Raw genomic sequence first — 23,082 nt, 5'->3', positions numbered from 1 at the left:
CTGGTGCAGGTCCCATTTCCCCATGCTGACAATTGGCCCAGTATTGGGAAAGGCTCGTTCATGGCTGTCAGTGCGATAGTGCCTCCTGCTACCAGCCCTCCCATCACAGGCAGTGCAGATATGTCATGGCAGAGACACAAGTAGAGATACCAGGCTGGTTTATAGCTACCCTCACTGGCTGGTTGTCTCTTAGGAAGTCTTGCCAGATGGCAGAGATTAGAGCAGCCCACAGGTCTGCACTACCACGTCCAAAACTTGGAAGAATGGAAAAGTAGGGAGCACAGCTATCTCCTTGATTTTCTTCTCCTTCTGCTTCGCTGTGCTTGGCTCACATGGAATCTGAAAGGATGGCTCCTGGTGCTGGTGTTTCTTCATTACTGTCCCTCTCAATAATAACTGATAGAGACCATGAACCTAAGAACATCAGAGTGCCATGATAAACCCCATGATAAGGTACTGATAAGCCCTATCTAAATTCTCACATGGAGCTAAGACCTCGCTGTTGGCTTCATAGGAAATAAAGTGCTGTTAGTACATCACCAGCAGCAGGAGGTAATGTGCTGAAAACCTGGCAGACTTGAACTGCCAGAGGTCTTGTTTTATACAGGAGTTTTTAAACGAATTCAAGGGGACTCTAGCTGCTCTTCAAACAAAATTTAATATCTAAATACCAGACAGATAGCATATCATACTTCCTTATGGTTCAGAAGCAAAGGGAATTCAGCCTGAAATTCATTTGCAGACATCTGTAAAACACATTGCTATGGAATGACAATAGAGGTGATGCATAACTTGAAGTGAGCACTTGTTCTGTATTATGAAATACAGATACAGTGACACAAAACATTGCTTTTCAAGTGTGCTCAGTGTAGTCTGAAAACCCAGTGTAACTGCACGCCAGACACTGCTTTTCTGTTACCAGTGAACATCTGCTTGGTATACACAGATATTATGAGATTATACTCTGCTCAGTAGCTAGATCAGCAAATGAAAGGGTTAGAGGGGAGGAGGATGAACAAGTTTCCTGTCTGCAAGCAATAAACAAGCCATAAATGTGTGTATTTCCATAAAGAGTGGAAATAAAGAATCCGAGTTCAAAAGGTATTAGCTTTCAGCACGTTTCTTCATTGGAGCTAGCTGCTTGCTTTTTGCTGGCAGTCATCTATAATCAAGTGTATTTTCTCAAGGAATGAGATTTTGATCTGCTGAATTTAAAGACTCAATGAATAAGGAAACAAAATGCATGTTAATTTATTAAATGCACGTCAGACAAAAGCCCCATACTTATTCAAGTAATTATCCAAAGCAGTATGAAATAAAAATGTTGTAATCTATTGTTCTTCAGAAATGTTACATCTCACCAGGGTTTTTTAAATCCCCTAATTCCTGTGGGTTGAAATTTCCAGCTTCAGAACTCTTTCTGTCAGCTCTTTACGTCACTGCAATAAAATCCAGCTGGAGCCAGATCTTACCATGATCCCAGTTTCTCTTTCTGAGTGACAAGTATCAGTGCTGCTAAACACACTGGGCACAGCCTCCATTTGCAGGTCAGGCACAGTGTATTTCAGTAAATCTAATAACCAAACAAAGTGCCTGCTGTGGTCTGCTAGCTAATGTATATGTTTTATACTTGCAAACATCTATTACCCAGTTTATTTTCACTGGGGATTTGTTTATTGTGCATTTTGGGATGAGGACAGAACATCTTCAGTTAAGGCCCTGATTAGGAAAGTGGGAAGCGGGGGTTCAGTTCAGAGACCTGCAGTTTAAAGACACATCATCCTCTTCAGTTAAATAGCTGAGAATCTGCCTGTGGCATTTTTGCCGCTCAAGAAGATGTTACAGTTTATAAAGCCACAAGGAAGTCTTTCATTTATCTGGTCTGTCCCACTCCATAAAAAGACCAGAAAAGCTCCCAGAATTAATTCCTCTAAGGAAAATATTGTATGTGTTAAAATTCTATAAGCACCTACACAAAGAAGTAGAGAAGATCATTCTGTGCTGATGACTTCTAATTTTTCTCAATATTTCCTGTCCCTCTAGTCTCAATGTGGAAGTTTACTACAAGGCTGGAAGAATGTAAAAGAGATTGAATATATATTTCATTGCCAAAGAATGCTCATTTAACTGATTCCTTATGGTGGAAATACGGTATTTCTCCAAGTACTTATGATTTGAATGCTTTTCCTCAATATCTAACCAAAATCTTCCATTGAAAATGATTAGCAAATAACTATCTGTTTGCCCATTGCTGGTAAAAGTGTTTAATACAACATCAGAAACTGATATCTTAACCAATAGCATTACCTAGTTTACTGAGAACACCCAGTACCTGAAGACAGCCTACAAAGATGGAGAAAGACTGTTTACAAAGGCCTGTAGTGATGGGATGAGGGGCAATGGCTTCAAACAAGAGAAGAGTAGATTTAGATTGGATGTTAGAAACAAGTTGTGCACCATGAGGGTAGTGGAACACTGGAACAGGTTGCCCAGGGAGGTGGTTGGGGCCCCATCTCCGGGGAATTAGCTGGATTGTATTTCTGTGGATTGTCTGGAGGTTTATGCTGAATATGAACAAAATGAAAAGTCTCTGGATTGATGATAGATAGCTAGGTGTAGCTATTGGTGATAAAAGTTTATTCCTTTTATTAATGCAGTTTCTTTTTTGGAATCTTTTGGATATACCAAGGCAATAAGAATTGAGTAGAAGTGCAATAGGTACATATATATTAGTCCACTGGCAGGAACTGTGAATTGTCTCATGGAAAAAAATGTACTCAGCAACTGTGGAAACTAAACTTTCCCTAGTGGCTGCAAAACTGAATCAACTATTTGACTCCATCTATATTTTACAGTTGGCTTCTAAAATATTTTTAAGTTGGTTTTTACACTATGTTTTTGGATTTCTGTTTCAAGAATACATTGACTTTGCAAATGGTCTGATTGCTGTCATGCTGCAAGTAATAATCAATTTACGGTCTGACAGAAACTCAGAGTCTGAATACACTCAGCAGAAATCTGGGAGTTCTTTAACCTGGGCAGTTTCTCTGCCTGGAACTCAGAAATAACACACAAAAAATAAATTGCAAACAGATGACATTTGTCATGCCTTTAAATATAAAGATGAAGGAAATACAAATTATTCATGCGTAAAACCAGTGTGAGATTGGGAGATTTGATATTTACAAAGAACTGTCTTTGAAATCAGGGTGTTTTGGGGTTTTTGAAAAATTCTTTCATTTGGGGTATTTTTTTGTTCAAAACAAGGGAAACCAAATTTAATGGCATGCCAGATTATTTTAATTTTTTTTTTTTAAGCATTAAAATGTCTCCTCAGAGATTCCAGAAAATTATTTATTCACAATAAATTAGAGCTGCTGAAACTGCCAGCCAGACTGTCTGCAGCAAAACTTACAAATGTTTTATTGTCCAGCATCACTGAAGTCTGCCAATAAAGCTGGACTTTATTTTACAGTCAGTGAAATATAGTGCTCCCTCCCTATAGGGCTGTTTATTTAGCATCCACTCACGGGGGGGTGTTTATGAATGTGTGTGCATGTGCACTGACAAATGTGCATTAGCTGATAAAGATGAAAATCAAAGCAGGCATAGCTGAAGACAGACTGCAAGGACCTTACATTAACTTATTTTCATAGCGAATCTTGTTCTCACAATTGTATATATTCTCTTCCAGCACCGACATTTTACAAGACTGCATAACTTTTGCAAAGGTATATTGGGCTGGTAAGTTGCACAAATGAACTTTTGTTGAAGCCTTCTAGTGTTGCTGTGTTTTTGCCTCTGCATTCAAATAACAAAAAATGATGTGGAGAGTTGACAGATGAACAGAGTGACATCCACAGTATGCTCTCACACATTTGGACAGAAGGGCATGCCTCATCTAGATGAAATTTGTTTCAATTCAATTTGTTTCAAGATACTTCCTCAGTTTTTAAAATAACAAAGATTGACAACGTGTGGAAATTATAATTAAAATAGCTTAACAAGCACGCAAATCAAGGTTTATTCATGTGCCTATCTTCTAGCTAGGAAGCAGACTTAAAACAACTTGTCAGACATCAGTGATCTTTAACATTTATTGAGGATTCTTCAAAAATGCCTCTTGAAATGAACTCGAATCTTTTGGCCACATCAAAGAAAGTTTTGGATCAGGCACCCATGCCATGCCTGTAATGAGTCCCTAGAGACCCAGAGCACAGAGAGAGAAAAGGTCCTTGCAGTGTCTTCTACTATCCAACCTCTTCTGACTGTTTTTTTCCTAGGTGTTCCCTTTTTTTAATCACAATATTCTCTGAACTCTTGGTAGGTTTTTCTTTTGAAGGTCTCACTAAAGTACACCACTTTCACTTTTTAATTCTAACAGTAAAAGTAGCTGAATCTCCAAGATGGAGTTACAGAGATACCATCTCTGTTAGCAGAGTTGCATTTGCACTTCACATTTCACGGAGAGAGAAGTAGATTGTGTTCAGTTAAGCCTTTTATTACACTGCATAGTGGAATCTGGGGGTACTTTAATTTAGGCCTATGACTTTCAGAAACTGAATTAAATGAAGGAGGGGACAAAAGTGGAAGGGAGTTTTCTGACCTCATCTATGTCAATCAACACTCCTGTATCCCAAGTACCAGAAGTTGGCATAGCTTTGCTGCAGTCATCATAGAATCCTCTATAAAACCAGCTGTTAACCTGGTGGAGGAAGAAGAGTCTAAGTTCTTCTACAACTCAGGCTCCTCACAGAGTGCTCCCTGAAAGGGAATTCCATAACGAATGGGATACATCATAAAGTAATGGTTCCCAGGGCATTCTATCTGTTTTTCTCTACAAGTTTGGAGAAGAGCAAAGCTTATTTAATTTCCCATTTTGGTGGACCTTTGAGAAAGATTTCTGAAGGGGCTTTTCAAAACCTGGGTAGGCTGGGAGAATCAGACTAGATGACCTTTGGAGGTCCCATCCAAGCTGGATTATTCTATGATTCTATGAATCATGCTACAGTTTTAGAAAAGTAGGTTTTAGCTTTCCCTTGCAAGATGAGAGGCTACTGTACATGTGTGAATAAGAGGAGAGAAAAGGAATGAATAACAGGTTGCCCAAATGTCTATAGTCCTCACTCTACTAAAATCTATTGCCTGGTATTTGTTGCATAATCTTGTACTTCAAAAGATTTGAGCCAACAATCCCACTTGCTTCCTACCTTTTTTTGTTTTCAGTTGGACATTGTTGCCTTTGTGAGTTTCCACAGTGAAGGACATCAAATATTTTGGGCATGTGATCTGCAGTTTTCAATGGTTCTTAAGGTGAAACAAAGCCATGATCCCAAAAATTCCATCACTTTAACAAAATACCATCTTTTCTGAGGTACAAAAGTTAGGTGCATGCTTAAAATGCCTTTTTCAGAGAACAGCATAGGATAGTTTAAAGAGTTAGCCAGGGAAACAGCAATAAAGGGGCATTACTCCATTTCCAGTTCAGTTCCACACTGGTGGTGTACTTACAATTCTACTGACAGTGTTTTCCAAAAATAGTTACAGTTTTTTTCACCAGTGATGGGGGGCATAAATGTGCTCATAATGTTAGAATGATAATGTGTTTGCTTTCAAATGTGTCTTGCTGTAGCCTCTCTGTTTCTTTTTTACTTCAGTTTTTACTTGCCATACACTAGGTTATTCAGTTCTTTGCCATTCTCACAGCTGGTAATAGATGTAATCCATCCTCTAAGGATATCTTGGCTTGAATCAAAACAAAAGCCCCAGTGGCACAGCAAATTTTGGATTAGGATCTTTGTAAAAAATTGATTTGTATGTACATCATTAGAAATCAGTTACCAAACTTCATTAATATGGAGGATGCGTGTTGAGAAATAATATGATCAAAATGGGGCTGATGTGAATCAGAAAGAACTCCGCAGGATGTAAGAAGATAAATTCCAGAGTTGTCCTAACTGTCCACCCCTCAACATGGTTCCTTAAAAGGTGTCATTTGTGACTAGACAACTACAGCAACCTTCCAAATATGTTAATAATAATTAAAAACAGTCAAGAGCGGTGTTAACTGTTCATAGCTGATGTCCTTCATTTAACATCCTGTATCGTAGAAAACAGCTGAGATCCCATGAAAAGAATAATTATGATAGAAACTCCAGGGAACAAATATACTGCACGGAAAAATACTTATCTGAACATTCTGAATATATCTTCCTTCATTTTCAAGAGTGGATCAAAACCAGTTGCCACCCCCACTATATTACTGAAGGTTCATCAAACCTTCTTGAAGCACAGTTACTGTTTAAGCATAAATTTAAATTAAGACATTGTCACTCCTATTTACATCCTCAAATTATTAACCAGGGGTGCTACACAGACTCTATCACAAATTTATTTGATGACCATACTGACTATTAGCATGCTGGAAATTGCAGATCTCTATTAGCCAGTGCTCTACTGCTCATCATGTCAGATCCCATTAATACTACACAATAATGTACCTTTGGAATATATATTACTATTTCTGTGAAGCTAGCAAGAAACATAGGACTTGATTGTCATTTACTAAGCAACTCAAGTAAATTCCTATTAAAAACATTACTGGTGGTAGAATAACAATTCTAAATTGTTGTTTTCTTGGAGAGGAATGCAACTTTGCTTGTAGTTTCATTATCATTAAATTTTATACCAGCTATTTTGAAAAAAGAGAGGCTCCAGTACTTAACTAATTATGAGGCAGTTTCTGCTGTTGGCAAAGAATGAAGTTTAGTCAAAATGACCCTGGGCTTTTTTAATAAAGTGAGACTAGTTTACATCTTAAATTGATTGAGAGATTGTTTATGTATTTTATTCCTGCAGAGGGCTAAGAGGATTTTAATATGATGTTGTTTACTTGGAACTAATGAAAATCATTCTGTGATTCTGCCTCATCCTGCTAGCTCTTTCTAGCCTTACATTTTAAGCAAGGTGTAATGGCAGTGTACTTCCTCTAACAGATTTCCTTGGGCTACCAAAACCTCAGAATTAACAAATGCTTTCATCCCCATACCTTTTCTTTCCATCTTATTGTTTTCTGAGGGGGTTGTTTTTGCAATGCTTCACGTCTAGTCCTAACCTATGAGATAGTTCGGGACCTGTTGAGCCACTTGGACTCTCAGAAGTCCATGGGACCTGATGGGATCCATCCTAGGGTGCTGAGAGAGCTGGCAGATGAGCTGGCCAAGCCGCTCTCCATCATTTTCCTCCAGTCCTGGCTCACCGGTGAGGTCCCAGATGACTGGAAACTGGCCAATGTGGTCCCCATCCATAAGAAAGGTTGGATGGAGTAACCTGGAAACTACAGGCCTGTCAGCCTGACCTCAGTGCCAGGGAAAGTGATGGAGCAGATTATCCTGGCGGCAATAATTGCACACCTGAAGGATGGCCAAGGGCTCAGGTCCAGCCAACATGGATTTAGGAAGGGCAGGTCCTGCCTCTCCAACCTGATCTCCTTCTATGATCAGGTGACCCATCTGGTGGACATGGGGATGCCTGTGGATGTGGTCTACCTGGACTTCAGCAAGGCCTTTGACACCGTCCCCCACAGCAAACTGCTGGCTAAGCTGTCAGCTCATGGCTTGGACCACTACACTCTGTGCTGGGTTAGGAACTGGCTGGAGGGCTGAGGTGGTGAATGGTGCCACATCCAGCTGGCGGCCAGTCACCAGTGGCATCCCCCAGGGATCAGTGCTGGGCCCTGTCCTCTTCAACATCTTCATTGATGATCTGGATGAGGGGGTCGAGTCAGTCATCAGCAAGTTTGCAGATGACACCAAGTTGGGGGCAGATGTTAGTCAGTTAGAGGGTAGAAAGGCTCTGCAGAGGGACCTCGACTGACTGGACAGATGGGCAGAGTCCAATGGGATGGCATTCAACAAGTCCAAGTGCCAGGTGCTGCACTTTGGCCACGGCAATCCCATGCAGAGCTATAGGCTGGGGTCGGAGTGGCTGGAGAGCTCCCAAACAGAGAGGGACCTGGGTGTGCTGATCGACAGCCACCTGAATATGAGCCAGCAGTGTGCCCAGGTGGCCAGGAGGGCCAATGGCATCCTGGCCTGCATCAGGAAGAGTGTAGCCAGCAGGAGCAGGGAAGTCATTGTGCCCCTGTACTCTGCTTTGGTTAGGCCACACCTTGAGTACTGTGTCCAGTTCTGGGCCCCTCAGTTTAAGAAGGACATCGAAACACTTGAGCGTGTCCAGAGAAGGGCAACATGGCTGGTGAGAGGCCTTGAACACAAGCCCTATGAGGAGAGGCTGAGGGAGCTGGGATTATTTAGCCTGGAGAAGAGGAGGCTCAGGGGTGACCTCATTGACCTCTACAACTACCTGAAAGGTGGTTGTAGCCAGGATGGGGTTGGTCTCTTCTCCCAGGCAACCAGCACCAGAACAAGGGGACACAGTCTCAAGCTGCGCCAGGGGAGGTTTAGACTCGAGGTGAGGAGAAGGTTCTTCACCGAGAGAGTCATTTGTCATTGGAATGGGCTGCCCAGGGAGGTGGTGGAGTCACCGTCCCTGGAGGCGTTCAAGAGGGGATTGGACGTGGCACTTGGTGCCATGGTCTAGTCATGGGGTCTGTGTTGATAGATTGGACTCGATGATCCTCGAGGTCATTTCCAACCTTAGTTATACTGTGATACTGTGATAGGAATCCACTTGTTGAGTATCAATACAAATTTGAAAGGAACTTAGCCAACAAGGCAAAAAATACTCACTTCTGATGAAATGCAAACCTGTATGTGCTTGATAACATCTACCCTGGGTCCATGCTGGCGGTGTGACAAAAGGAAGCATTTGCCTCCCCTTCTCCCTTCCATACTAATGAGTGCTTCACCTGATTCCTTTAGCATCCACCCAAGGAGATACCATACACTTTGTTACCTCTCCCACATGTTACCATATGGGGTTACAATCGCAGAATCTTCTGGGGAGGGAACTAATATCACTTGCCACTGACTCTGAAAGAAAACCTTCAGTCCTGTATGTTCTGCCACAGATCATCTAGATTCCAGTTTGCAAGAGTTGAAGATACTGGCAAAAGTTAATAGGACCATAATTACTGTGCTCCCTGACCTATCATCAGCATTGGTTTCTTGCATGGCTTCCAATGAGGAAAGGAAGGAAAGAATGGGGAGAGGAAAAGAGAAAAATAGAAAAGTATTTTAAACTTTAAAGCATCTCAGTAGGAAGAGCACAGGTCTTGTGAACAGAACACTTTTCTGTTTATTCATAGCAGCCCCCCAAACCCCACATGTGCATAGAATAAAAGGCTTTGATATAATCTTAGACTAGACACTTCTGCAAGACAGCATTCTTCAGATTTTGAATGTTTTTCACACTCAGGCTAGCTCTGCCTACATACATGTACAGAGAGACACTGTCCCATGGTCCCAGGGCCTTTAGAGTAATACCTTAAATAATGCACAAAGAGAAAGGCAGAGGGACAAATACAGTGGAATGTACTGATGGACTATATAATGCTGTGTTTGAACAATGCCTGTATATTTTTCAGCTCTAAAACAGAATCAGAGATGTCTAAAGACAACTAGATCCAATGGGAGTTTTAGAACTAGCTTGAAGCCTCACAGAAGGATAAAAAGCAATAAACAGTAAAAAAAGGATGCCAGTTTGCACATGCAGGATGTACCTTTTTCATCATTAGGACGGTGGTTAGCACGGTAGGAGGTATCACTACATACTGGGAGTCTTTTATAACTTTCAAAATTCTTTCTCTGTTGCTGTTGTATGAAAGGCCCTATTTACTCCTCCAGAACTTGGGGAGAGCTGGAGTGGGAGCTGGGGAAGAGAGGGCACATTTAAGATCTGACCAGCAAACGTTTAGCCCTGGTGTTTTGAGGTTCTGTGTGGGTCATGTTTCATGTGGCTATTTTGGTACTCTTCACAGGCAATGGGTACTACAAATTTAGCCCATCTCCAGTGGTTTGCACTCCAAAGTGAGAATAGATGCTTTTGGGTAGCCCAGTGAAGGAAACTATCCAAAGTATCTGCTAACAGACAAGGCACTGTGTCTCACCAAGAACACTAACAGACAGTACATTCTGCCAAAGTAAGTCATTGTATTTGTCATACTCTTGCGAGATGTAATTCCTTCAAAACCATGAACATATCCTTTTATTTGTTTAAAACTATTTTTCCTTCTTTTATGGAAAAATGAACAAACAAACAAACCCTTCCACTCTTTTCCATTACTGTAAAGGAAGGAAAAAGGAAAAGGAAAGCTACTTGCAGGAAGCTACTTTCTGAGATCCTGAGGGTTTAATTTGCTAACTGATGAGCCTTACAGAAACACAAAACATTAAAGCAAGATACATAATCAATTCCATGCTTCTGAAGCAGTGGGAGCTTATGAAAATAATAAAAAATAGAGAGATAAATAGGTTCCTTTAAGAAAAGCTCAGTATAAACTTTCTGGACAGTCTTGCCTGTAAGAAAGAGACATTTAGATTTAAGCTGCTAATCAAGAAGATATATCATAGGATTTTTATTTTTTTTAAGCTTCCTATGATGTTTATTTTCCCTGGAAGGAGTAGACTACAGGGAACCTTCTGTTTCTGTTTCATCAATTTCTGCACATATGTTTGTTCTAATAAAAAGCACAATGCTGCCAACTCAAACAGCAGTGTGGTGGTGAGAGTGTTCCAGTAAATGAGCAAAAGCCAACCTCCACACGTACAAATAAAGAAACTGAATGGGACTAACGATACCCTAAATAGTAAGGTACTCCTCCTGCTTTCTTCAGAGTCACAAGCCATCAACTGTTCAAAAAACTGAAAGGGAACTCCAAGGTGTGACAGTGATGGAAAGATCTTCAGGTTTTCTTGTAGTAAAGCAAGACCACGGTTACCAAAAGAGCTACTCAGGTCATTTGAAAGCCTTTTGTGTTACTCAATATTGTAATTATTAAATTCAATTCTACAGAAAAAAAAAAAAAAAAAAAAAGCAGGGGGCGGGGAGGGAGAAAAGGAAAAGTAGTCTAACACCACTGTTTGCCTCACATACCTCTGCAAGTGCTTCCAGCCTTTTCAGTCAGACTTGCCTTAAGGAAAGCTGAACACCAACTAGTCCTTCACTTTCCTAATAAGCCCTGCTTCTCTGCCAGTATGGGTGGAGAGCCCACAGAAAACAATCTTCACCCTGTGGGAGGCTGTACCACTCATTGTAAGGGTGGCATGACTGACCCACTTTCTTTGGAAAGTACCTCTGCATAAGTCCTCTGTGCACATTCCAGAGCTCCCTTGTTCCCTGGTCACCCAAGAAACAACTCCTTAGCAGCCTCCCTCTGTGCTTCATCTTGCCTGCACGGACTGCCTTTTGGGGCATCCTCCCGAGTATGCTGCTATCAAGCTTAATGATGTAGAGACAGGTGCTAGTAATGGGGAAAGAAACCCAGGGTGTGATTTTCAGCTTTTCGGTGTCTGAGAAATTAGGGAAGGAGACAGATATATTTTTCCAGTAATGGCAAAGGATGCTGGGAAGAGCGCAAGGAATACAATCCAAATATAGACATTGTCCAGGTCTTCAGCAATGGTGACATAAGCACCACAGGATCACATGATGTTAGGGGTTGGAAGGGACCTCTGAAGACCATCAAGTCCAAGCCCCCTGACAGAGCAGTACCATAGAAGCTAGCATGGGTAGCACAGGGATGCATCCAGAGGGGTCTTGAAAGTCTCTGGAGAAGGAGACTCCAGAACCTCTCTGGGTAGTCTGTTCCAGTGCTCAATGACCCTCACAGTGAAGTTCATCCTCATGATGCTGCTGCTGGTATCTTTACAACAGCAAAACTAACTGCTAAGCATTATGCAGTGCAGGCCTTGCTGTATTCTAACCTGTACCTATCAGTCTGAAGTTGGGCAGTGTCACAGGCTGAGTTTTCATCTGCTGTTATTCAAACCATCCCACCTCATGCCGGCTTCAAAAGGAAAGTGTTGGCTGCAGCAAAGTATGATGGGGCTTGAAGTTCAGATTGTAACATGAGAGGCTTCCTGTTCTGGTTCCTGCTTTTGGTTGCTGCTTTTGTGTTCTGGGGTATTGGGTGTTGGCTCTTCTGCTGAGATGGCAGCACAACAGGGAAGGATGCAGGAGTAGTTTTCCAGCTTGGGCTTTTAGCTTTCTGGCTTCTGCTTTCTGCTGTGCTTTTTTTTTTTTTTTTCTGCAGAAGGGCTAAGGTAATTGTGCATTTGTATTACGATTATCTGATTTGCTCAGTAAGCTCTTATCTTATCTCACTCTTTTTGCCTCAACCCAGAGTTCTTTTGTGTGCTGGTTTTTTCCCTCACTTCTTTGTTGGAGGAACAGAGAGGTTAATCCGCTGGTTTGGTTTAACCCATTACAGGAAGTATGCCCATCCATGTTTACTGAAAGGTACACTCTTTACACAGGAATGAGGACAAGTGAACATCTCTGTCCTGGTGACTTTGCCTAAAAGGATCAAAGAAGGCCATATGCATGCATGCTTCAAGAGAAGAGGAAATGAAGGACAGAGATAGCAGAGTGTTATAGAAGGTTTGCTTCCCTTCAGAATTTCTTCTGAGTGGTTACAGTCCACTTTGGCTTGAGCATCTCATTGAAAAGGCTACATAATTCTTTTGTTAGTGATAGGGACTGGAAAAATGCAGAGACAGGCCTTTATTTTGTCTAATGCAAAATTTGGACTCGAGATGGAAATGCAGGTTGGCTGTACTGTTAAGATGGCTTTTAGTTAAGTTAATTGTTTTTCACTGTTCTTGAAACATGAGAAAATGGATTTCTTCATTGATTCTCACTAAAAAGAAAAAAAAAAGTTAAACAAGAATCCGTTTCCTGGACGTTAGATTTTTTTTTGTGGGAGAAAAACAGTGGAACGCTAGTCTTCATCATGGTACACAGAAAGTGAAGAAAACACTGACGCAAGTTTCCCCTTGTAATACTAGGAAGTAGCTGGTTCAAAATAAACATTGAATAAAACCAAGACAACTTCCTGCTGCCTGAATGAGTTTGATTAGAGGCATGGTACTGTTGGTTATCAAATGACCTGGTTCATTTGCTCAAATCTTCCTTTAGAAAGCAGCTCAAATTTGAACTCCTTAATGAGTTTCAGTACTTATATAACCTTTAGGTTCTCCTAAAAAAGATCAATAAGCACAACATTCCCTATGACATTCAAAGGCAAAATACTTCTCAATATAACAATTACTAAATGAAAGTGAGTTGGGAATAAAATGAATTGGTGATACAGTCCATCTCAAGAACTGCCAATTCTGAATATTTACCTCCTATCCCTCAAATAATATTGGAGGCTTCTGTCATTCTGCAATTTTTTTTCACAGAACTGAGAGCCTGTGTTCCCCTTCAGAATATCATATTTGGATGTTTGGTGTAAATAGCACCTGCAAATCTAACCTTTTTATGCCCTGAGTGCACTGTGTTAGGAATGCACAGGTCACATTTGCAGCATCCCATTCCAAAGTCTTCTAAATCTACTTCTGAAGGTTTTCTAATTAACTTGATTATATTGTGATAACCAATCCACTGGTATTACTGTGATGTTCTTGTATTTCTGAAATAAAGCCACTAAAGAACATTCCAAGAACCTGGATTAATGAATTACTTGAAAGTCTTCTCCATATGCCCTTCAAAGGCTTCCTTTAGCTTGCACATTCTCAGAGTGAAGTTCTGGCTAAAGAAAGCATAAAAGCCACTTCAAAGCTTGTGATACAACTTGGAGACTTCTTTCCTGAGCTCTGTGGGCTGTGTAGCTCATGCGTTAAAAAAAAAAAAAATTAGAAAGAAGTTTTAGCATGACATAAAAGACAAACAGATCTATGCTTCACAGAGGTCTCCAGAGCTGTGGGTCTAGGTTCCTTTTTCTGTCACTAACCAGTTTGTGCCAGTGCTTCCATGATAGACTCTGTCCTCACTTTTTAAAATGCTAACAGGCTCCTGGTGGATGGGATCGAATAACTGCCCTGTTCCCTTCACCTGTGAAATTTCAGAGAGGACTTGAAAAGGGCCATTGTTTCCCAGGAATGCCAGGCCTAGTCCAGGAAAGAAAGTCTTCATTTCAGCAGGAATTTGGAGTCTGCTTGAGAAGGCCTTGCAGTTAGTAGGTGAAGGCTATGGCACATTCATTAAACATCTGAACATTTATAATGGCTGGGCCTCACCCTTTCTGGGTTCTTTTGCTTACCCCTGCTGAGTGGGTGGGAAGAAGGAAAGCTTCACCACCAAAACCATTGGGTTTGAACTATGATTAGCTCTCTACACACAGGTTTCTCTGTTCCTGCCCCTATCTTAAACATTTATAGCACTTGTGTGCTTCCATGTGAATAAGGCTGTATATTCAATAAGCAATTTCAAAAACATTTCTAATAGAATATTCTTGTGCTTGAATACAAAGAGAAGATACAGTGAATGTATTCAAGTGCAGAGAGATGATGCCTGCTTCAACAGAAGTCACTTAAAGGGTGAAAACTGAGAACAGAAGCTGTGAGAACACTCTAGTATTTTTAAACCCATTTGAAACACATGCATATGCACAAACCGTTTACAAGCATATATTGGGACTGGCCAAGAGTTTTAATATCCAAGTCTGCCACTTTTTGAATTTCTAGGATATTTTCTAGAGAATGAGTTGAGAATGTTACCAGGATGGACTGATAAGGTATATAATGTTTCACAATGCTTGTTAGAAGCATTTGATCTACTGCTGTGAAATCTTTAATGCATTCTGCAGTAAATACAGAACATGCAAATATGAAACACAGACTAATGAATAATATTAGTAAATTTGTAACCAGGTGGAAAAGGGGAAGATGGGAGAAGTCTTCAAAGGTTTTTTCAGCCTCTTTTTTAAAGGAAGGAGGAATCTGACCTGAATATGAACTGATGATAATAAGTACTGTGCTTAGGGAGCTGAAGCGCTTGAAATTTTATTTTTTTGTATAAATATATTTCTTCTCTGTTTTGGTTTCAGACCTCATTTAATCTCCAAAAGGTAACACTCTATTGACATTAAATAATAAACTGACTGTGACTGTGTTCTGAAAGCATGGACCAGAATGTAATATTAAAGCTACTAAATAATGTATCACAGAAAGCTCAGGGGTTTAAATTATGACATTTTGCATTTTATTTCTTTTTAAAGGCATTTCCTGTGATCTTGCTAAAAAAAAATACAAAAAAATGAAGAAGTTGTAGCTCTGTGTGTCCTTAGACCCTGGTATAGATGGCACACAAAAGAAAGCTTGTCCTTTTGGGACCTGGCTCAGAATCAATTACAGACGACAGAGAAATACTCTTTTGTGGCTGCTAAAGTTCAGGAATGAAATCTGGCAGGCTTAGCCAATTCCCTAATGCAGCATCCATGTTACCAACATCAAATTGGCAGCTTTTGCCTGTCCCAGTGGGGACAGGGTAATGAATGGATTTAGTTAAGGTGTCCTGACTCATCTACAGAGTGCCTGGTATGTGCACGAAGGTTCTCCTGTATAACTTCCAAAAAGCTGTCATTCAAAGAAAAATGAAGCCTAGAAAGTTTGCTGGCTAGCACTAGTGCAGCACACGACTGGGTTTCAGTCTGCCATGAGTGCCCTAGAAAAAGCTACTGTTTGCCTTTTAACTGGTGGATGCTAAGGCACGATAGGAGAAGTACATTTCATCATAACCTATGGTGAATTTTTAAGGAGGATAATTTCTTTTTGGTCTTCACACTTTTCTTTTTTTTCCCACCATGCCTTCAAAATAATTTAAGCCATGCCAAAAGACTGCTAATGATGATTTTAAATGGCTTACCTTGGAATAAGGCACTGTCATTCTTGAGTTCCCAAGCAGTATGTTTATGAATTTCCAGAGTGATAGCTTTCTGTGAAACTCTTACCCTTACCTGAATAAACAGTGAAGACTGACAATGGATTGAAAAGCAAAGGTATCAAAAAGCACAAAGAAATCCAGGTATGATACAGGTTCTACAGGTACAATCTGCCTGTTCTTTTATTTTCTGAGTATCTCTAAATCTTTACTTTCTTATTTTTATTTTTTTAAATAATGCCTATTCTTAAAATGTGATTGCATATATTTTTAATGCAAACACAACAAAATGGGAAAATATTTAGACTCAGTTTTTATTTCCATTTTCCTGTCCTCCCTGGTTTTTTTTCGGGAAAAAACCCCAACAAACTAATAAAACAAGTGTAAGAGTTTGCTCTCCTTATACACCTTTTTCTGTTTAACCTTACCTTTTCCCTCATTGAGAAAGATGAAAGGAAGTTAAATAACTAAGGTTAAGCTCAAGTTTTCTGGTTTGATTGCTTTGGCAAAGATTGGTAACATTCATGGACTCTACAGGCAGAGGTGATTAAATGTATGAGAGAGAATTAAAAAATTAAGTGATCATTGGAATGATCTATTTGTTTCTTTCAAAACAAAATTGAACTCCGGCTTTTCGAAGGACTTGTGTCAGACAAATTCATTCTCATCTTCACAGGACTGTAAATCAGGTTCTGTTTCACTGCACAAAATTGCATTGGACTGATGTGTAGTTAGGCACTGGGCCCATGTGCCAAATTTTAAATACATATAGATGTATGTATATAAAATTTCTATAGGGTTTGTTTGTTCTTTCTGTGCTTCCAAATCAGTAATTGATTTGCTGTCATGCATAAGTACCCCAGGGAATTACATTAGGGAATAATTTAAAGTCTTTGCAAAACCTCCCAAGCAGAACACGTTATAAATGCTAAATGCATACAGAGATATCACCCATTTTCCACCCTGGTTATGATAAGCAGTATGATTAAAAAAAAAGAGAGAGAGAGAAAGAAAAAAGTCTCAATAACAAAATCCACATTGAAAAGTTAGGCACTTTGAACTTTCCCATCACCTTACCAGTGTTTCCCCACAGGCTGTCTAAAAGACAACTCAGCAATGTCTGAATGGAACTGCACACAATAGCTCCTTCACAAGTAGGTCTTTAATTGATTACGGCTGTGTTTATAGAAGCAGAAGAGAATTTACACAAAATGACAGATTGCCTTTAGTGTTAAAATAGTTTAGTAATGTTAATGGTAAAGGAGGTCCTCGCTACCTCCTCTTCAGCTGTGTGAAGCCCTAAAGATGAGTTCTTTGTTCCTCCAATTGCTTTTTTCTTTCCTCCCCTCCCCACTTTTCTCGTTGTTTCAGAGCAGTGATATTCCTAACCTCATGGATTGCATGAGCTGTGCAAATTTACACAGAGAACAGCAACTGACTGACTTGCAGAGTTAAAATCCTTCAAAATTGCAGATTCAAACATTGAATATGAGAAAGCAGAAGAATAAACAATACAAACCCCCAAGAACTCATCTTTCCTGCACCCTTGCCTGTGTCAATTTGCTCAGATAATCACAAAGGCAGTGTCTGAGAGTACAGTCAAAAGGTTAATCCAAATCAAGTACAGGGAGTAAATTCCTTTTTTTTCCTATTGACATTAAAATAACCCCCACCTAACGAGCTAACGGTGCCGCGGGTGATGCGGCTCCGAGCCCCCCGCGGCTGCCGGCGAAGAGGCGCTGGGAGGGACTGGTCCTGGCCTCCTTTCGGCTGCCTGTTCCGCTCCGCACCCCTAGTGCGGAGCCCAGCCCCCTAGCCCGGCCCCAGATCAGTCTGCCGGTGCTCGGGGGACGCCTCGCATTTCCCTGTTAACAGTGACCTCTAACGGCTGCCTGCCTGAACATCGTGAGGCTCTGAGTGGGAAGGGACGGAACAGTGTTCGCCCCGTAGAACAGACGCTGTACTTTTGAAATGAAGCCTTTGGCTTCGGGACGGGACTGCAAAACTGCTTGACGCCTTGTCACACCTTCCAAGGCTAGAGAGCGACCATCCCTGTTTATCCTGATATATTAAAAAATAGTTTTGTTCCTTTCACATTTAACTAGGATCTGTTAACTTCTAGAGTCTCAGATTAATTTGAGAGTAATTCTAATGCTGAGCCATGGAGTTCACATACCTGTTTCTTCCTCCTTCACAGAGGCGAGATAACAATTTAAAATGGTGTCTCTTTTGCTTCTGATGCAGATGGATTAGTTGATTCTTGAAGTAACTGCTGACAAAAAAAAAGATTAGAGATGACGCTGTGCACTTACTGTTTATTTGGAAGGCATTATTAATGCTGTCTCATCTGACACTATTTGATTTAATCCAAAATATACCCAAACCAGATTCTTTCTTTCACCTCTATGATTTTCAGTATCAGGAGATAGCTAACGAAGTGATGGCATTCCAGAAACTCAGACATGAATAAATCAGGCGGATATGATCAATACCAAAATACCCTAAAGGAGACTCAGGAGGTATGAATATCCCTGACAAATATCTTCTAAGCAATGGTACTTTGAGTATCTCTTGATTGGCAAACATTGTCATGATGCCTTTTAGTGAAATTTGTCTTTTGCAGATTCTGAGGGTTGACTTGCAACCAGGTGATTCATTGTGCTGCCTGCTTTAGATTATCATGTTGAAATATGCTATTAGTACAATTTAAGAATATTTTAGAGACTAGTAATATCTCCATCATAACAATATTAAGAATCCATTCCCAAAATTAGCACAAAGAAGAAAGGAGCAGGGGCGAAAGGAGCAGGGGCACAAGGAGAGGAAGTTCTCTCTCTACAGTGCAAATTCAATGCAGATCTTCTCATAAATGTTAAATTATTCTGGTTTTACAAAAATGAAGGGGGAAAAAAAGAGTTTGGGTAGATCTTAATGATTTTTTTTCAGTATTTCTTTTAGTTTTCCAGAATTGGGTCAAGTATTTATGAAAGTGTTTCTACTCCTTATGAACTACAGCTTTAAAAACCCTGAAACATCTGAGAAGTTATTAATGCACATTTCACAACAAATTCTCTTTGGCTGTTCCCTCAGCCATTCTTCATCTACTTTCTGTGACAGAAAATGAGTTTCCTTGGTATCCATACAAGAAGCTGACTTGAAGTGAGTAACAGAAAGACATGCAATAGCCAAAACTCTTTATCTGAGGGATTTGAAAGAAAACTTGCCCCACATAACACCACCAATGTCAAGGTCTAGTGACAGATGTACTACTCTCTCATACTGAATGGACCTCACTTTACTGGACCATGGGATGATATAGTGTGGTGGGGGGCAGAAACGCTTTGGGAAAACTTCATAAAGGTGGAAGTGGCAGCAATAAGGCCAAAGTCTCTTCAGTCTGTGCTTACACAATGCTTGGGTCAAAAGCAAACATTAACAATCAAACAATATTCTTACTGCAGTCTCCTAAAGAGTGCGTATTTATGCATAAATCTTGTGACAGAAATAATATACCTTGTGTAAACTCACAGAGCTATCAACATGCTCCTTCTTGAAAGCACAGGAAAGGGAAAAGCTGTTGGTTCCCAATACAGAGACACTCAGAATTCAAAAAACAGTTATATACAATATTTGATCTTGCAAAGATACATTCCATCAGGAGTTAACTCAAGAAAAGTGGGATTAACTCTCCAATAATGAATATAGAACATCCTGGCTGACGGGAAAAATCTGTAAATAAAGTGTATATGTGAGTTTATGAGCTTGATCCTGAATGTGTGAGTCAGGGTAGCTACATTAATGTCACTCTGGGTAATGACAAATTGTTTTAGCTCTCTCTGTCTCTGAAGAAATAAAGCTCTCTTTACTATACATTTGCTTACCATCAATGTAGTTAATAGCCCAGAAAAAGGATCTGGCCTTTGATTTTCAAATATTGTAAAGATTAATAAATTCTTGTGCCCAACCTGTAATTAACCTATGAAACTGACTGGCACAGGCTACTATTCTGACAGACACAAAAGCTGATTAACAATCCAGCTTAACAGGGATAACACTTGCAATAGCAGTAGCTAGGACAAAACTTATAATAAGATCTGTCAATCATGGAGCTTTAAGGAATATATTTCTCCCCTTGCAGAGAAACAGTGTTATACAACCTAATCCTTGATAATTTTCCTTCAAGACCTGTCATTAGCTGAGTACAAAGTAGTGAACAAGATGGAACAATTAGCTTGCTCTTGTTAGACATTTCTTACACTCGTTTGCCATTAGTCAAGTCTGCAAGTGGAGTCAAAGAAGCACTGATGAGTTGCCTGGGGCCTGTTTTAAAATGCAGTGAGACTCTTTAGAGTGCATCAAATTATTTGACTGGATGCTAGATCATATGAAAGCTGAGACTGTATGCAGAAAATTGATCTTTACCTTTTTTTGGTCAGTTTATTTAGTCCATTATCTTCTGTAGAGCTGAACTGGTTTCCTGGAGCATAAGAGCTGGAGGGATTTTTCTGAAACAGAATAGACTAGACTAGACTAGACTAGACTAGACTAGACTAGACTAGACTAGAATAGGAGTAGACCAGACCAGGTTGGAAGAGACCTTCAAGATCATTGCATCCATCCCATCATGCAACACCATCTAATCAACTAAACCATGGCACCAAGCACCCCATCAAGTCTCCTAAACACCTCCAGTGATGGTGACTCTACCACCTCCCCAAGCAGCCCATTCCAATGGGCTATCACTCTCTCTATGAAGAATTTCTTCCTAACATCCAGTCTAAACTTCCCCTGGTGCAGCTTGAGACTGTGTCCTCTTGTTCTGGTGCTGGTTGCCTGGGAGAAGAGACCAGCCCTCTCTTGTCTACAACCTCCCTTCAGGTAGTTGTAGAGAGCAATAAGGTCTGCCCTGAGCCTCCTCTTCTCCAGGCTAAGCAACCCCAGCTCCCTCAGCCTCTCCTCATAGGGCTTGTGCTCCAAACCCCTCACCGACTTTGTTGCCCTTCTCTGGACAGCAAGTCAACATCTTGCTGGGCCCCTGATCCTTGGGAGACACCACTAGTGACTTGCTACCAGCTGGATATGGCACCGTTTCCTTACATGAAGCATCTCAAAGGCAGTAAATATTAATATAGATACAAATCCTTGTAATTTTAAAAATCAGTTTATTATATTTTACTTTAAATTCATTATATCGATAAGATATATCTCACATATACCTTATATCCTTATATATCTCAGGTATCTATTTAAATATATTAAGTTACTATGTCATATTTATTGCATTTTAAGTAAAGTATTTATTATTTTATTGTAACACTTGGAAAATGTGGGTATAATTTTAATTTTATTTTTTTAAGAGAAAAAGCATATTGCAAATTGGTTTTACTCAATGAGCATGGTAATCACAGAAATGCTGAGGACACGTCTGCAGCTGATTAGACTAGGAACAGACCTCCCATGGATCAAAAAGAATGATGCTTCTGTGGGCATATTTGGTACCTCAGTTTCTGTTTTGCCATCCAGTCCTGACAGCACCATTATCATTTACTTACCCTTCACATTCTGTGTTTTTCTCTTTTACACTGTGCCTTGAAAGACATCTGGAGGTACCAGTTATTATGATCTGTGCTTTTTGTGGGATATTTAATAAGAATCTTTAACAATTAATTGCAAATGTACTTAAATTACAGATTGTAGGTGCAGGAATAATTTGATCTAAAATGAAACTGTGACGAGATAATGTTATAGAACATAGCACTTCTGCACTTCATACCCAACTTTGCATACTAACACACAAGTTTTGATGTTTCAGAAAGAAGCTGACTATATTAAAGTGTATTAGCAGTTATATAACACAACTGAAACAATACTTTGTCATTAATACAGCTCCATTTTATGCATATTCCTTATTCAAAAACTGTATTACAAATTCATTAAACACTTTTACAGCAAAAGCTCTAAAATATTCTTGACTTGAATAATAGGAAGAACATTTGTAACTTTTTTTTCCCTTTTTTTTTTTTTTTTTTTTTTTCTTTTTTCCATAAGCTTCTTATTTCTAGGTCATAGGAAAATGGAAAAGCAAAGCTTTTCACAAAACTCAAGATGAAGCATAGATAGCATGTGGATTTGGTCTTAGCTGGATGTTGTTCAGCAGGTGCCAGTGAGGGAACCACCCTGTAATAATGGCCACAACACAGTAAGGTTTGACATGGTAGCAGGAGAGAACAAGCCACATCAGTCTATTCAGTCACTAGAAAGGAGCCATGTAAAAGGAGGTAAGTAATGAAAAAAAAAACCCAACTCTAAAGGACATCCAAAAATCAAGAGCTCTTGTCTGGAAGCTGTTCAAAATATTGTATTAGAAGACCAGGTAAAACATGTTACTACAAGTCAAAGGGATATCAAACAGATCAAACTTTCCCCTTATCATATTGGTCAAGAGAAAATTAAAGGCAGCTAATGTAGGAAAACTTTGGCATCTAAAAAAATAGAAAGCTCACCTAAAAGAGAAGTAAAAATGTAAACAAGAGTCTGAAAAGGCTTACAAAACGATTTGAAAAACATTTTGCAAAAGGTGCTCCAATAGTAAAAGACTTCAAATGCATGAAAGCAGTAGGTCATCCAGAAAACCTAACTTGATGGCAAGGGTGTAAGACACACTCTGTGATGTTACTCCACTCCTGGAGGTGCTAGAAAGATTTCCATAGCTTTGTTGCAATTGAAGAGCATTTTTAAGCAAATAATACAAGAGGAAATATGTAGGTTGCATGTTGATAGATAACCAGGACTAAATGGCACTCACATTGGACTGTTGAAGGAATCCAGGTATGAAACTGAAGAACAGCTGACCAAAGTGCAGAACTTGTTAAAAATTGCCACCACATCAGAAGATTGGAAGGCTGCCAGTAGAACTTCCATCTGCAGAAAGTGCACTTGAAAGGTTTGCAACTACAGACAGATGAGTCTGGTTGTCTCCCTGGTGAAGTGGCAAGTCAATTATGAGGAACCAGTGAACATGCAGATTAACACAGTCTGTTGGGGGTAAGTCAGCATGTCTTCTGCAGTGGAAAGGGAAATCCTGCTGCAATGTCCTGCTACTGTTCAATGACAGTGTCAAAAGACATATACACAAAGGAGATCCAGTGGTGCTAAACCATTCTGTTGGCTTATAACTGGCTTGTGATTTCCTCACATGCCCATCAATTTACCTTCTGTAATTTGCTTTTATTCGCCCCT

At 40.0% G+C, this 23,082-nt stretch overlaps 1 long non-coding RNA gene across 2 annotated transcripts; it reads right to left on the bottom strand.

The window, feature by feature from the left end:
- Positions 1–9,280: 9,280 nt before the first annotated feature.
- On the bottom strand, positions 9,281–22,809 carry LOC137442366 (uncharacterized). Of its 2 annotated transcripts, none has more exons than XR_010987648.1 (5): positions 22,649–22,809; positions 20,266–20,348; positions 18,020–18,115; positions 15,829–15,919; positions 9,281–12,820 (listed from the first exon to the last, which is right to left on the bottom strand). It is a non-coding gene; the product is annotated as an uncharacterized lncRNA (long non-coding RNA). The 2 variants fall into 2 exon arrangements; XR_010987649.1 differs by having other exon boundaries at positions 18,020–18,112.
- Between the last annotated feature and the right edge of the window lie 273 nt (positions 22,810–23,082).

Source organism: Melanerpes formicivorus, unplaced genomic scaffold (assembly GCF_026170545.1).
Source record: "Melanerpes formicivorus ecotype bairdi unplaced genomic scaffold, bMelFor1.0.p_v2 SCAF_7, whole genome shotgun sequence".
Taxonomy (NCBI): domain Eukaryota; kingdom Metazoa; phylum Chordata; class Aves; order Piciformes; family Picidae; genus Melanerpes; species Melanerpes formicivorus.
The sequence above is the reverse complement of the archived record's forward strand: the minus strand, read 5'-3'. Positions and strand labels throughout refer to the sequence as shown.